Source organism: Panthera pardus, unplaced genomic scaffold (genome assembly GCF_024362965.1).
Source record: "Panthera pardus isolate Hobbes unplaced genomic scaffold, ASM2436296v1 HiC_scaffold_13, whole genome shotgun sequence".
In the NCBI taxonomy this organism is placed as follows: domain Eukaryota; kingdom Metazoa; phylum Chordata; class Mammalia; order Carnivora; family Felidae; genus Panthera; species Panthera pardus.
The window spans coordinates 45,714,337-45,730,742 of record NW_026526688.1 but is presented as its reverse complement, the minus strand read 5'-3'; the positions used below and the strand labels follow the sequence as shown (position 1 = coordinate 45,730,742).

Sequence of the window (16,406 nt, the reverse complement as noted above, 5' to 3'; positions counted from 1 at the left end):
AAGTGTTTCAGTTTCATTCTTTTGCATGTAGGTGTCCAGTTTTCCCACCATCATTTATTGAAGGGACTTTTTGCCCCATAAATGAGAAGCTCTTTACCAATTCTAAAAAATTGTAAAAATGATGTGTTGTCATTATATTTTATCATAGATTGACCACATAAGTGTGGGTTTATTTCTGGGCTCTCTATTTTGTTCCTTTGATCCATTTGTCTATTTTTTGCCAGTACCATGCTGTTTTGATATTGTAGCTTTGTAGTATATGTTGAAATCTGGGATGGTGATACCTTCAGTTTTGTTCTTCTTTCTCAAGATTGCTTTGGCTATTCAGGGTCTTTTGTGGTTCCATACAAATTTTAGTGTTTGTTCTACTTCTGTGAAAAAATGCTATTGGTACTTTGATAGGGATTGCATTAAATCTGGAGATTACTTTGGGTAGTACAGACATTTTAACAATATTAATTCTTGGGGCGCCTGGGTGGCTCAGTCGGTTAAGCATCCAACTTCAGCCCGGGTCATGATCTCACAGTGAGTTCGAGCCCCGCCTCGGGCTCTGTGCTGACAGCTCAGAGCCTGGAGCCTGCTTCGGATTCTGTGTATCCCTCTCTTTCTGCCCCTCCCCTACTCATGCTCTGTCTCTCTCTGTCTCAGAAATAAATAAACATTAAAAAAAATTTTTTAATAAAATAAAAAAAGACAGTATTAATTCTTTCAATCCATGAGCATGGACTATCTTTCCATTTGTATCATCTTCACTTTATTTAGTCAATCTTTTCTAGTGTCTAGAATATAGGTCTTTCACTTCCTTAATGATTATTCAATTATTACTTATAGAAGAACTGATACAAAGACAAGAGAAAATATGCAAGGAACTTAATATTTCATAAACAATATGTATGTAGGCCAGTAGTTGCTAAGATTTTTTGAAGCTTTGACTCTTTTGAAAATTGAATGAAAGGTACAGGCTTCTTCCTCAGAAAATTAATCTGTGTGTATATTCCACAAAATTCATCATATAAGTGGGAGGGAGGTCATGGAATACCCTATAGCCTATTAATCCATTGTCTTTCTAAATCCCTGATCTGGGCCTTCTATAACCACTGGAGTGGTGACCAGAAAGAAAATAGGGCAGGGGAGTCAGGAGACAGGAATACTTGTTTCAGGTATCTAATTAAACACTTATGATCTTGGACAAGTGCTTAAACTTTTCTCAGCTACTTTCCCAGCTCATTTTATTTTTTTATAAAAGCAGAAAGTTAAACTACAGGATGCTGAACATTACTTCCATACTCTTTCATTGAACACATATATCCATTCACTGTCTACTGTGTATCAGGTACTGTGCTAGATGCTGAGGATAGAGCAAGACAAAGTTGCTTTCCCCATGGAGCATACACTCTATTTAGAGGCAGAAAATAAATAAGTAAATGGGCAAGATAACTATGTATTGTGTCAAATACTGGGAAGGAACTAAGCATATTGATGTGATTGAGAATATGATGATCCAGGACCACTGAAAGGTGGGAAGAATCCTGTGGAAACACTGTTTTAGGAGAGAGAACTTGGCATGTACAAGAAAAGAAAGCAAGCCAGTATGGTTACAGGATAAGGAACGAGCCACAGGAAGAGTTACATGATATGATACTGGGAGAATGGGTGGGACCTGATTAAGAAAGATTCTTAGACCATGAAAAACAGATTACATCTTATTCTAACATGTTATTCTATCAATGAGAAGCTCTTTAACAATTTTAAAACACTGTAAAAATGATGTGTCATCATTTATATTTTGAAAGCTCACTCTGGGCACTTATGGTTTCAACAGTATGACTAACTGAATTCAAGTGGATTTTCTTCCTGCTACAAATTCTCAGAAATGCTAGGTAAATTACAACACAAGAATTTTTAAACATATAGCAGTTTTTAAAGGAAGTAAAAGCGGGGCATCTGGGTGGCTCAGTCAGTTAAGTGGCCGGCTTCGGCTCAGGTCATGATCTCACGGCTTGTGAATTCGATCCCAGTGACGGCTTGTGAGTTTGAGCCCAGTGACGGCTTGTGAGTTTGAGCCCAGTGTCGGGCTCTGTACTGACAGCTCAGAACCTGGAGAATGCTTCAGATTCTGTGTCTCCCTCTCTCTCTGCGCCCCACCCCCCACCCACGCTCCTTCTCTCAAAAATAAACAAACATTAAAAAAGTTTTTTTTTTAAGAAGTAGAAGCTTCCAGCCAGAAGCAAGAAGGAGGTCATAGTCAGAAAGAGTGTCTGTGAGAGATAGAAGACTCATCCATAGGACTATTTCGTCAATGGCTGTGACTGTAATGCCACGTGGAGCCAGGAAATACAGACAAGAACTGAGACCTAAGGTAACCATCACCAGGGAAAGCTCAGCTTATCTGTGTAAGAGGCCATCAACAGGCTCCTCATACTGACCCAAGAAAGGAACAAGAAAATTTATCTCTGCTTAGGGATGTTGGTGCGAAAAACACCTATCATGAGAAATGGAAGCCCCAAGCTCACATTATATGTAAATGTAGTATCCCCATTTATATGCCATGTGGCAGGAATTTAAAACTGAGAAAGGAATGGGAAAAAGAATCTGATTCCAGGCAAGCAACTTCTTGAGATAACTGGTAGAAAGAAATGAATAATGCTTTGCAGGAAAGAATTTTAAAACTCCATTGGTGTTTGGGGGGGGGGGGGGGGGAGGTGGTCATGAATTCAAAACTTTCTAAAAACTGACAATATGCCCACAATAAAAAATTAGAAATAAAATGAGAAATTATCCTCATAAATCAGAATCAGCAGACAAATCAAACAAGAGAGTTAGCATGACCCCAGACTTTGGATATTAGAACAATCTGAAAAAGGCCATACACTTAAAATGATGAAAAAGGTTAAAAAGATATAATTATAAATCATGATGAAAGAAAAGGATACTATGGGGAAAAAATGAGCAGGCAGGGTTGAAAAAGAATCAGAACTTCTAGACATGTTGATTACATTAAAATTCAGTATGTGACTTAAGCAATGTTACATATAGATAAATCTGAATCATTTGCATAAAATGTAAAATAAAGATATAACAAATGGAAAATATGAAAGAGAAGTTAGGGAACATGGAGGAGAGAATGAGAAAGGCTAATATATAAAGAACTCAATTTCCAGACAGGGAGATAATGGGGAAGATGCAAAAAAAAAAAAAAAAAAAAAAAAAAAATCACAAAATTTTTAGAATTGATAAAATACAAGAATCCTGAGATATCAGAAGTCCAGTGAGTCATGAGCAAGAAGTCTATATGTAAAATGAGTCTACATATAGACATAGCTATACTTAGACAGAAAAGCAGATTCCCTATAAAGGGATTTCCCTTGAGAAATTGAAGGGGAAAAAAAAAAGGTTATGGACCAGTAACATCAAAATGCTGAGAAAAAAAATAGCAAAAGTGAATTTATAACCTTATATACATATGCGTATAGATAAATACACATAGTGTAATAGATAAAAATTACCTAAAAATTCATGACATAACTTGCTCAATTTAGCAAATTAAACAAATAACAGTAAACTAATAAAAATCTAAAGAGATTTCACATCATCTTTGGCACTTCCCAGTGGACTTGTCTGGAACAGGAAAGCAGAACACCAGTTCACAGTCTGCTAATTTCATCTTGAGAAACAGCAAAAAATGCCCTCTATCAAGTGGACTGTTAGCCTTAAAGAAATACCGGAGCGACATTTGCACAGAACTGAGGAGTAGGGCAGTTAGGTTTAAGATGACGCTGGAGGAGAATATGCAAAGATCTCTCTAAGATTTGCTCTCCAAAATGTGGTCCCCAAACCAGCAACACCTACATTACCCGAAAGTAGGCTCTGTCCCAGACCTCCTGGATCAGAGTCTGCATTTTAATAAGATCCATAAGTGACCCATACATTACAGTTTGGATTAATATATATGTATATGTACTATGTAATATATGTCTGTAATATATGTTACATACCCACACATACACACATATACATGTATATATACACACACACATAGATTACATGTATTTTATATGTGTACATAATAGTATATCTAATATATATTAAATATCCTCATATTCACATACATACAATTCACATACAAACATACATATGCAGACATATGTAACTATACCCACATCCACATATTTCTGGAAGATAAAAAGATTGGAGATTTGGTTTTAATGAAAGCTGCCTCCTTCAACATTTAGCTCTTTGGCATATTAGCTTCTATTTAAGACCCATAGTACATTCCAAACACCTACAATGAACTATAAAATCCTCAAGCTGAGTACCTTCAAACTGTAAAGGAGTCAATGGAGGTTGGAGTTCAGTGAAGTTGGTGCATAGTTTCCTGGAGGGACAGTAGCCTACAGCTCAAAGCCATGAGTTGTTTCTTGCAGGCCAAGAGACAAAAGAGCCCAACCTCTGTAAGTAATCCTCAGTTTCTTGATTGGCATGCTTAGAGAGACATGGAAAGTGAGGAGGAGGAGGGGGGACAGTAAGAAGAAGGAGGCTTCCAGGGATGGGAGGGAGAAAGAGAAAAGGCCCCTAATGCTAATTAGGTTTGAAAGAATACAGGATGAGTCTAGCCACTGCGTGCTGAGAAGAAAGCTACCTGAGCAGCTGATGGTAAGTTCAGACTAAACTAACTACAAGTCCCCTGGGGACGTCACAAGGTAAACCTGATCGTCTCTGTCATTTACAATCATTATCAGGCAGGCTGCTTCTGTAATTTTACTGGGGAGCCAATTAACAGATCCCTGCAGCTAGGGGGAAATGTCCCAGCCCTCCTCTTGTTTTTGAAAAGGAAAAAAAGCAGCTTTTGTGTGGCTGTCTCCTGACTGTTTCTTGTAAAGGCAGGAGAGAGGGCAACTTCAGACAAAGCAGTGACTCCTCAGGTCAGGTGGATGGTTGAAGTCAGCCTGTTCTCTGCCTTAATTTACTCTTTTCTGTAGCAACCTAAATCAGCCTCCAGATAGCCCAGCGAGCCTTGTTTCTTTCTTTCTGAGGTATGGAAATGCTGTCCATCTTTCACTCTTTCTTGCCTTCAAGAAAATATCTTAGCAGCATTTCATCTTTCAGGAAAGCAGGGAAAGGCTGGCTAATGGTACTGAGAAGAAGGCAGTAAAGAAAGGCCATTCTTATCTTCAATTTATTATTCAACCCCATCTTTCCCCTGATACATCCTTTTTCTTGTCCTCTTGTCACAGGCAGTCTTTTTTAACTAGCTGTCTACATTCGCTACTTTATTTCCACATCTCTGTTTCCCTACTTAAGCCACCCCAACCTAGCTGTCATCTCCATTATTTACTAAAAATACTCTTTCAAGATCACTAATTACACGTAAGTCACTCAATATAGAGAATTAGAACAGTTAATCACACTTTTCTCCCTCCATCCTGAAACTGTCTTCCCTTGACTTTCGTGTAAGACAATCTTCTAATTTTCCTTTTGCTTTTTTGAATATGCATTCTCATGGTACCTCCAGCTTGCCTTTTATACAACACAATTAGGTATTAGCATTACTCAAAGCTTGATTATGGACCTCCTTCTTTTTTTACTCGCGGGAATCACTAAGCAATCCAGATAATTAAAGAAAATTGGAGAGCATATACTGATCAGTATACTGATCTACTGAAAAAAAAAAAATTTCCAGATTATTTTTTCAGAGAAATTGAGAATTCTGCTGGGGAGGGGAAAATTGGCATTCAAGGCCTGGCAAGAGGATGGGCCTAGAAAAACAACCTTTGCTTTCAGCTGACGTTCTTGAAAGGTCCTACTTTGGGATTACTTCAAACTAGAAATAGAATAGTTCTCATAAAGCCTGAAGTCAGATTCAGTGCCTCTCCTTCCCTGATTACATCAAGGTGATCAATCCCTATTGTAACTACCTGTAAGTAAAAAATAAATAAACCCTCTCTGCTGGAAGTTAGTATTATTCAGAGTTTCTACACAGTATCTAGCACTCTATAAAAATGATTATAGTCAGTCTTATCTCTGCCTTAATTTATGCTTTTTTCTAGCAACCCAAATTAGCCTCCAGATAGGCTCCCGAGCCTTGCTTCCTTCTAGTTGCTGAAATATGGCAACACTGATAGTCTCTTTTATTCCTTTTCTACCTTCAAGAAATAAATAATAATCTAAATTATTACCATGAATGACAATACAGAGACTCAAATGACCAAAAACCCAAAGGAAAGAAACAGGTAATGGAGACAAAATACAGATGATCTAGATAGAATAGAGAAGACATACTTTAAAGTAACTGTGATGAATATGTCCAAGAAATTGGGTGACACTTAGAGGGGGTCCAAGAAAATGGGTGATGCTTCTTCCTCGCTGGGGGCAGTGAGGATGGGTAACTCTAGTGTGACAGGTACAGGGATTTCACCTGGTTTATAACCACCAATGAGACAGATCAGGAAGCTATTGAAGCAGTCCAAAGGGATGCTGGGATGCTTCAGTGCCCAGAACCAGCTGGACAAAGTGGAGCAAGATAGCAGAAAAGAGGCCCAGAAAAAGGCCTCCACAGAGGCCAGATGGAAGGACACTATCTATTTGTGGTTGGATGGGGTGCTGTACAGGCCTGAACCAGCTCCACAAGGCATGGAACGATGTCAAACACATCCAGAAGTCCTTTGCCAATGTCAGCAAAGACTGGAGACAGAGCCTCAGTGCCACTCAAGGACATGAAGTATTCAGAGACCCTCAAGAACATCTCAGGCCCCCAGATTGTGAGGGAGACCCATGATCTCATTGAACAAGGGGCTTTTCTTCAAGCCTCCCAGAAGCTGATCGACCTGGAGTGCTCACTCTCAAGAACGGTTGACATTCAAGCAGTCCCACATGGACAGTGGGAACATGCACAACATGACCTTCACCCATGGCTACTTTGGGAGCATGCAGGGGCTCTCAGATGAGCTGGTCAGGCAGATGTTGATGGTGCTGCAGAATTTGCTGGTCATCATCTCCTGTGACCCCACTTGCTAGTCTCAGTCGTCAGGATTATCAAAAGGAAGAAAAATTGACCAATGTGTATCTGACCAAAAAAGGCAAACTAGCTTTATATCTCCCTAGGGGCCCAAGGATTGCAAGGAGAAATTGGAAACTTGGATGGAAACTTGACTGCTAGAATTGAGGACACACAGGAAGACCCCAGGGAGTCCAAAAAGACGTGGTTCATCTGCCATCTGGAAATCATAAGGAAGTATGTCCTGGATGACCCATCATTGCCACAAACCTAATGGTTGAGTGTTTCCCTCCCCAGTGTGAGATTTTCGGAAGCCATCTGAACATGTACAACCAGACCCTGAGAACATGGATGCAGGAGCTCAAGTCAGAAGACCTAGAAGCAAATGAGAGCAAGAGCCTTGTTGACATGGGTCTCAAATACCTACACAAGCACAGAGGTGATGGAGAATATGGAGCTGGCCCCGAAGTAGATGTCAATGCCCTGGAACCTTTACTTTCTCCAAACGTGGTCTCTGAGCTGCTCCACAGGTACATGTCAACTCTCACTTCAGACATTATTACCTGGCTGCAAAAAGCACTAGAAACAAACAAGAAGACTACATAAAAGAGACTGATCCTGAAGCTGACCAAAGTGGGTACCACCAGGTGCTTCCAGATGTTTGAACAGATTCTTTTTTTTTTTTTAATATATGAAATTTATTGTCAAACTGGTTTCCATACAACACCCAGTGCTCATCCCAACAGGTGCCCTCCTCAATACCCATCCCCCACCCTCCCCTCCCTCCCACCCCCCATCAACCCTCAGTTTGTTCTCAGTTTTTAACAGTCTCTTATGCTTTGGATCTCTCCGACTCTAACCTCTTTTTTTTTTTTTTCCTTCCCCTCCCCCATGGGTTTCTGTTAAGTTTCTCAGGATCCACATAAGAGTGAAACCATATGGTATCTGTCTTTCTCTGTATGGCTTATTTCACTTAGCATCACACTCTCCAGTTCCATCCACGTTGCTACAAAAGGCCATATTTCATTTTTTCTCATTGCCACATAGTATTCCATTGTGTATATAAACCACAATTTCTTTATCCATTCATCAGTTGATGGACATTTAGGCTCTTTCCATAATTTGGCTATTGTAGAGAGTGCTGCTATAAACATTGGGGTACAAGTGCCCCTATGCATCAGTACTCCTGTATCCCTTGGATAAATTCCTAGCAGTGCTATTGCTGGGTCATAGGGTAGGTCTATTTTTAATTTTCTGAGGAACCTCCACACTGCTTTCCAGAGCGGCTGCACCAATTTGCATTCCCACCAACAGTGCAAGAGGGTTCCCGTTTTTCCACATCCTCTCCAGCATCTATAGTCTCCTGATTTGTTCATTTTGGCCACTCTGACTGGCGTGAGGTGATATCTGAGTGTGGTTTTGATTTGTATTTCCCTGATGAGGAGCGACATTGAACATCTTTTCATGTGCCTGTTGGCCATCCGGATGTCTTCTTTAGAGAAGTGTCTATTCATGTTTTCTGCCCATTTCTTCACTGGGTTATTTGTTTTTTGGGTGTGGAGTTTGGTGAGCTCTTTATAGATTTTGAATACTAGCCCTTTGTCGGATATGTCATTTGCAAATATCTTTTCCCATTCCGTTGGTTGCCTTTTAGTTTTGTTGGTTGTTTCCTTTGCTGTGCAGAAGCTTTTTATCTTCATAAGGTCCTAGTAATTCACTTTTGCTTTTAATTCCCTTGCCTTTGGGGATGTGTCGAGTAAGAGATTGCTACGGCTGAGGTCAGAGAGGTCTTTTCCTGCTTTCTCCTCTAGGGTTTTGATGGTTTCCTGTCTCACATTCAGGTCCTTTATCCATTTTGAGTTTATTTTTGTGAATGGTGTGAGAAAGTGGTCTAGTTTCAACCTTCTGCATGTTGCTGTCCAGTTCTCCCAGCACCATTTGTTAAAGAGACTGTCTTTTTTCCATTGGATGTTCTTTCCTGCTTTGTCAAAGATGAGTTGGCCATACGTTTGTGGGTCTAGTTCTGGGGTTTCTATTCTATTCCATTGGTCTATGTGTCTGTTTTTGTGCCAATACCATGCTGTCTTGATGATGACAGCTTTGTAGTAGAGGCTAAAGTCTGGGATTGTGATGCCTCCTGCTTTGGTCTTCTTCTTCAAAATTACTTTGGCTATTCGGGGCCTTTTGTGGTTCCATATGAATTTTAGGATTGCTTGTTCTAGTTTCGAGAAGAATGCTGGTGCAATTTTGATTGGGATTGCATTGAATGTGTAGATAGCTTTGGGTAGTATTGACATTTTGACAATATTTATTCTTCCAATCCATGAGCAGGGAATGTCTTTCCATTTCTTTATATCTTCTTCAATTTCCTTCATAAGCTTTCTATAGTTTTCAGCATACAGATCTTTTACATCTTTGGTTAGATTTATTCCTAGGTATTTTATGCTTCTTGGTGCAGTTGTGAATGGGATCAGTTTCTTTATTTGTCTTTCTGTTGCTTCATTGTTAGTGTATAAGAATGCAACTGATTTCTGTACATTGATTTTGTATCCTGCAACTTTGCTGAATTCATGTATCAGTTCTAGCAGACTTTTGGTGGAGTCTATCGGATTTTCCATGTATAATATCATGTCATCTGCAAAAAGCGAAAGCTTGACTTCATCTTTGCCAATTTTGATGCCTTTGATTTCCTTTTGTTGTCTGATTGCTGATGCTATAACTTCCAGCACTATGTTAAACAACAGCGGTGAGAGTGGGCATCCCTGTCGTGTTCCTGATCTCAGGGAAAAAGCTCTCAGTTTTTCCCTGTTGAGGATGATGTTAGCTGTGGGCTTTTCATAAATGGCTTTTATGATCTTTAAGTATGTTCCTTCTATCCCGACTTTCTCAAGGGTTTTTATTAAGAAAGGGTGCTGGATTTTGTCAAAGGCCTTTTCTGCATCGATTGACAGGATCATATGGTTCTTCTCTTTTTTTTTGTTAATGTGATGTATCACGTTGATTGATTTGCGAATGTTGAACCAGCCCTGCATCCCAGGAATGAATCCCACTTGATCATGGTGAATAATTGTTTTTATATGCTGTTGAATTCGATTTGCTAGTATCTTATTGAGAATTTTTGCATCCATATTCATCAGGGATATTGGCCTATAGTTCTCTTTTTTTACTGGGTCTCTGTCTGGTTTAGGAATCAAAGTAATACTGGCTTCATAGAATGAGTCTGGAAGTTTTCCTTCCCTTTCTATTTCTTGGAATAGCTTGAGAAGGATAGGTATTATCTCTGCTTTAAACGTCTGGTAGAACTCCCCTGGGAAGCCATCTGGTCCTGGACTCTTATTTGTTGGGAGATTTTTGATAACCGATTCAATTTCTTCGCTGATTATGGGTCTGTTCAAGCTTTCTATTTCCTCCTGATTGAGTTTTGGAAGAGTGTGGGTGTTTAGGAATTTGTCCATTTCTTCCAGGTTGTCCAATTTGTTGGTATATAATTTTTCATAGTATTCCCTGATAATTGTTTGTATCTCTGAGGGATTGGTTGTAATCATTCCATTTTCATTCATGATTTTATCTATTTGGGTCATCTCCCTTTTCTTTTTGAGAAGCCTGGCTAGAGGTTTGTCAATTTTGTTTATTTTTTCAAAAAACCAACTCTTGGTTTCGTTGATCTGCTCTACTGTTTTTTTTAGATTCTATACTGTTTATTTCTGCTCTGATCTTTATTATTTCTCTTCTTCTGCTGGGTTTAGGCTGCCTTTGCTGTTCTGCTTCTATTTCCTTTAGGTGTGCTGTTAGATTTTGTATTTGGGATTTTTCTTGTTTCTTGAGATAGGCCTGGATTGCAATGTATTTTCCTCTCAGGACTGCCTTCACTGCGTCCCAAAGCGTTTGGATTGTTGTATTTTCATTTTCGTTTGTTTCCATATATTTTTTAATTTCTTCTCTAATTGCCTGGTTGACCCACTCATTCTTTAGTAGGGTGTTCTTTAACCTCCATGCTTTTGGAGGTTTTCCAGACTTTTTCCTGTGGTTGATTTCAAGCTTCATAGCATTGTGGTCTGAAAGTATGCATGGTATAATTTCAATTCTTGTAAACTTATGAAGGGCTGTTTTGTGACCCAGTATATGATCTATCTTGGAGAATGTTCCATGTGCACTCGAGAAGAAGGTATATTCTGTTGCTTTGGGATGCAGAGTTCTAAATATATCTGTCAAGTCTATCTGATCCAATGTATCCTTCAGGGCCCTTGTTTCTTTATTGACCGTGTGTCTAGATGATCTATCCATTTATGTAAGTGGGGTGTTAAAGTCCCCTGCAATTACCACATTCTTATCAATAAGGTTGCTTATGTTTATGAGTAATTGTTTTATATATTTGGGGGCTCCTGTATTCGGCGCATAGACATTTATAATTGTTAGCTCTTCCTGATGGATAGACCCTGTAGTTATTATATAATGCCCTTCTTCATCTCTTGTTACAGCCTTTAATTTAAAGTCTAGTTTGTCTGATATAAGTATGGCTACTCCAGCTTTCTTTTGGCTTCCAGGAGCATGATAAATAGTTCTCCATCCCCTCACTCTCAATCTAAAGGTGTCCTCAGATCTAAAATGAGTCTCTTGTAGACAGCAAATAGATGGGTCTTGTTTTTTTATCCATTCTGATACCCTATGTTTTTTGGTTGGCGCATTTAATCCATTTACATTCAGTGTTATTATAGAAAGATACGGGTTTAGAGTCATTGTGATGTCTGTATGTTTTATGCTTGTAGTGATGTCTCTGGTACTTTGTCTCACACGATCCCCCTTAGGATCTCTTGTAGGGCTGGTTTAATGGTGACAAATTCCTTCAGTTTTTGTTTGTTTGGGAAGACCTTTATCTCTCCTTCTATTCTAAATGACAGACTTGCTGGATAAAGGATTCTCGGCTGCATATTTTTCCTGTTTAGCACACTGAAGATATCGTGCCAAGCCTTTCTGGCCTGCCAAGTTTCAAAAGAGAGATCAGTCACGAGTCTTATAGATCTCCCTTTATATGTGAGGGCACGTTTATCCCTTGCTGCTTTCAGAATTTTCTCTTTATCCTTGTATTTTGCCAGTTTCACTATGATATTTCGTGCAGAAGATCGATTCAAGTTACGTCTGAAGGGAGTTCTCTGTGCCTCTTGGATTTCAATGCCTTTTTCCTTCCCCAGTTCAGGGAAGTTCTCAGCTATAATTTCTTCAAGTACCCCTTCAGCACCTTTCCCTCTCTCTTCCTCCTCTGGGATACCAATTATGCGTATATTATTTCTTTTTAGTGTATCACTTAGTTCTGTAATTTTCCCCTCATCTCCTGGATTTTTTTATCTCTCTTTCTCTCAGCTTCCTCTTTTTCCATAACTTTATCTTCTAGTTCACCTATTCTCTCCTCTGCCTCTTCAATCCGAGCTGTCGTCATTTCCATTTTGTTTTGCATTTCGTTTAAAGTGCTTTTCAGCTCCTCGTGACTGTTCCTTAGTCCCTTGATCTCTGTAGCAAGAGATTCTCTGCTGTCCTCTATACTGTTTTCAAGCCCAGTGATTAATTTTATGACTATTATTCTAAATTCACTTTCTGTTATATTATTTAAATCCTTTTTGATCAGCTCATTAGCTGTTGTTATTTCCTGGAGATTCTTCTGAGGGGAATTCTTCCGTTTGGTCATTTTGGATAGTCCCTGGAGTGGTGAGGACCTGCAGGGCACTTCCCCTGTTCTGTGGTGTATAACTGGAGTTGGTGGGCGGGGCCGCAGTCTGACCTGATGTCTGCCCCCAGCCCACCACTGGGGCCACAGTCAGACTGGTGTGTGCCTTCTCTTCCCCTCTCCTAGGGGTGGGATTCCCTGTGGTTTGGCGTGGCCCGTCTGGGCTACTTGCACACTGGCAGGCTTGTGGTGCTGGGGATCTGGCGTATTAGCTGGGGTGGGTAGGCAAGGTGCACGGGGGCAGGAGGGGCAGGCTTAGCTCGCTTCTCCTTAGGTGATCCACTTCAGGAGGGGCCCTGTGGCAGCGAGGGAGTCAGATCCGCTGCCGGAGGTTTGGCTCCGCAGGAGCACAGAGTTGGGTGTTTGCACAGAGCGAGCAAGTTCCCTGGCAGGAACTGGTTCTCTTTGGGATTTTGGCTGGGGGATGGGCGGGGGAGATGGCGCTGGCAAGCGCCTTTGTTCCCCACCAAACTGAGCTCTGTCGTCCGGGGGCTCAGCAGCTCTCCCTCCCTTTGTCCTCCAGCCTTCCCGCTTTCTGAGCAGAGCTGTTAACTTATGACCTCCCAGACGCTAAGTCGCGCTTGCTGTCGGAACACAGTCCATCAGGCCCCTCCACTTTTGCCAGCCAGACTCGGGGGCTCTGCTTGGCCGGTGAGCCGCCCCTCTGCCCCGGCTCCCTCCCGCTAGTCTGTGGAGCGCGCACCGCCTCGCCGCCCTTCCTACCCTCTTCCGTGGGCCTCTCGTCTGTGCTTGGCTCCGGAGACTCTGTTCTGCTAATCCTCTGGCGGCTTTCTGGGTTATTTATGCAGGTGTAGGTGGAATCTAAGTCATCAGCAGGACGCGCGGTGAGCCCAGTGTCCTCCTACGCCGCCATTTTCCCCTAAGTCCTGAGCAGATTCTTGAAGTTGCTGCTCAGATAAGTGAAGACTTGAAAATAAAAGTTTGTTACACAAACTAGTCTGTGCCTTTAGCAAATGGATTCATTTTTAAGTAAATCCAAAGATGAAGTTCAGTTGTATCGAGAACGGCCAAGAAGTCAGGAGTGCCCACATTATGTTCAGTTTATGAGAGCCATGAACAACTACTGTCAGAGCTTTAATTTATAGTTGGTTTTAAAAGGAAGTATTTCAAAGAATGAAGTGCAAGAGGGCAGATCTCTGAGCCAACCAAACATGGGTGGAATTCAGACACCGTTGCAAAGGAGGGCTGCAGGAGCCTGCTTCGGGAGGTCTTCCTGGATTTAGAACAACCTCTCAGTGAACTGATGGGAAAAAAGTGGCTGTTAGGTTCAAACACTGGAATATCATCTGTCTCACTGTGGAAGAATATCTCAATGATTTTTCCAAAAATTAAAAGCCATGTAAAAAGAGGAGGATGACAAGTGGGATCCCCGTGGGCCATAATGCCGAAGCGCATCACATTCTGGAGCATCAGGGAGCATAGGGAGGGTGCCAAGAGGGTGGTCAGGGAGGCTGGGCAGTTCCACTTCCTGTTTGGGAACGTGGCTTCTGGATTTGGTAAAGATACAGGTGAGTACGGTGACACCATCATAGCCACTGCAGAAGTTACTAAGCTCACTGACCCTTCTCTGCTTCATCTGGATGTCTTGACTGGTTAGCAACACCCAGATTTCACAGATGACCAGGTCAGCATGCTGCTGGTAGTGAGGGGACACTGGCCTGGCAGGACATGAAGCAGACCATCTCAAGACCCTGGAACAGAATCCGATGCAGGTGAATCCAAACCACATGCCCATCTTCAAGGAAATCACAGTTGCTGGTAGAACATGACAAAGCTTTTCAAGTAACCTTTGGTTTTTAGCTTTATGTACATTGTTTGCACTCATCATCCCCACCCTCAGAAATATATTAAAGCAAAAGTGACTCTCCAGGGGTCACATTAGATGTTTTAGTCCCTTGTACCTGTCTCTGGTAAGCATATTTGTGAAGTGCCCAGGGACATGGTTTCTTGAAGAACAAGTACTCTTCTGTTCTTCAAGCATTCTCATTTTTGTTGTAAACATCTTTATGAGGCAAGATTCTGATGTGAAATGCCTTGTGGTTGATTGTTTATCACAGTGGTGAAAATATATGTGGAGGGGAAAGAGCCCCTGCCTGCATTCACCTCTTGGCCTTTGCTCATTTTTTCATGTAAGACTTCTAAAAACTCTGCTGCTTAATAAAAGAGTCTGAAGTCATTCAGAGAAATGAAAAAGACGAGGAAAGAAAAGCCAGCCATGTATATGTGCTGATAAGAAACAATCCCCAAATAATGTCAAAATTGGTATTAAACTGTATCTATAATCTTTTATATTAACTTCTACCATTTACTATTATTATATTATGATATTTTTATGTCAATGAATATTATTGGAAAACAAAGAATATTTGAATTTCTATAAAAATGTTTACACACACACACACACACACACACAAGAAAAATTGGGTGACAAGATGGAGAAAGTTACCAGAAAATGATGATCCGTCAAAAATTATTTAAGAAGTATACGAAGTAAAATTGTATGTAAAAGATGGGTTTAACAGATGTTTGAGTAAAGAAGAAGGTAAAATTAGTGACCTGGAAAATCAGTTAGTAGAGAGTTAGGAGGTACTGATGAAATTGGCTACAAAGTCCCCCATTGGGTTAAGTGGGAATATAACATATATCACCACCCCTACCTTGTTCCAGTCTTTTATTGTGGTATTAGTTTCTACAGTTCACTAAGGGATGAGGTATTATTCTTAGTTTACTATCTTGGTAATGAGGGGAATTTCCAGAGGTTTCCATTTAGTGCTTTCTGCCTTAATGACACTCACCTCCATGGGTCTAGAGTGCCAATGTGTGGATCTTGCCTATTCTCAAGTTTGTCTGTTCCAACCATGTATAAAGGAACTGTGGGGAGAGAAAAGCACAGGTTGAATCAAGTTACTAACTAGGCCTGTTGAGAGTTGGGCTCAAGTTAAGAATCCATTACCTGATCATAGTAAGCCTCCACTATGGGCCACAATGGCATTTTTGGTAGGCCTGAGTATTTCCTTTTTCCCAGAATATAGTCACCCTAGTAAATAGCCTCTTCATGTCCAGAATTAAAGTTTAACTAAAAAAATAGTGAAACAAGCTTCCACATAAATGGAGATATTTAGAGATTTTAAGAATAACTTCTTTCCCAACTTTATTGAGATATATTTGATATATAAAATTGTATGAGTTTAAAGTATATGTGCGCATATATATACATATATATATTGATGTACATATGTATTGCAACATGATTACCATAATAAGGTTAATTAACACATGCATCACCTTACAGAGTTACCTTCTTTTTTGTGTGTGGGAATATTTAAGACTTACTCTCTCATGCTCTCTCAGCAACTTTCACCTGTATGTTACGCTATGTTTAACTAGAGTCACCATAGTGTACATTAGATCCCCAGAACTTACTTATTCTGGAAGTTTGTACCCTGTGACCACAATCACCCATTTCCCCCATCCCATAGCCCCTGGCAACCACCAATTCACTCCTTGTTTTTATGATTTCTTTTTTAAGTTTCTGCATAATAGTGAGGTCGTCCAGTGTTTGTCTTTGCTGAACTTATTTCACTTAGCATAATGCCCTCGTATATGTTGTTACAAATGGCAGGATTTCCTTCTTTCTTATGACCAAATAAGATTCCATTGTATATGTGTACC

General features: G+C 40.4%; 1 pseudogene; it reads left to right on the top strand.

The window, feature by feature from the left end:
* Positions 1-2,299: 2,299 nt before the first annotated feature.
* LOC109262147 (exocyst complex component 3-like) lies at positions 2,300-14,503 on the top strand (annotated as a pseudogene).
* Positions 14,504-16,406: the final 1,903 nt, after the last annotated feature.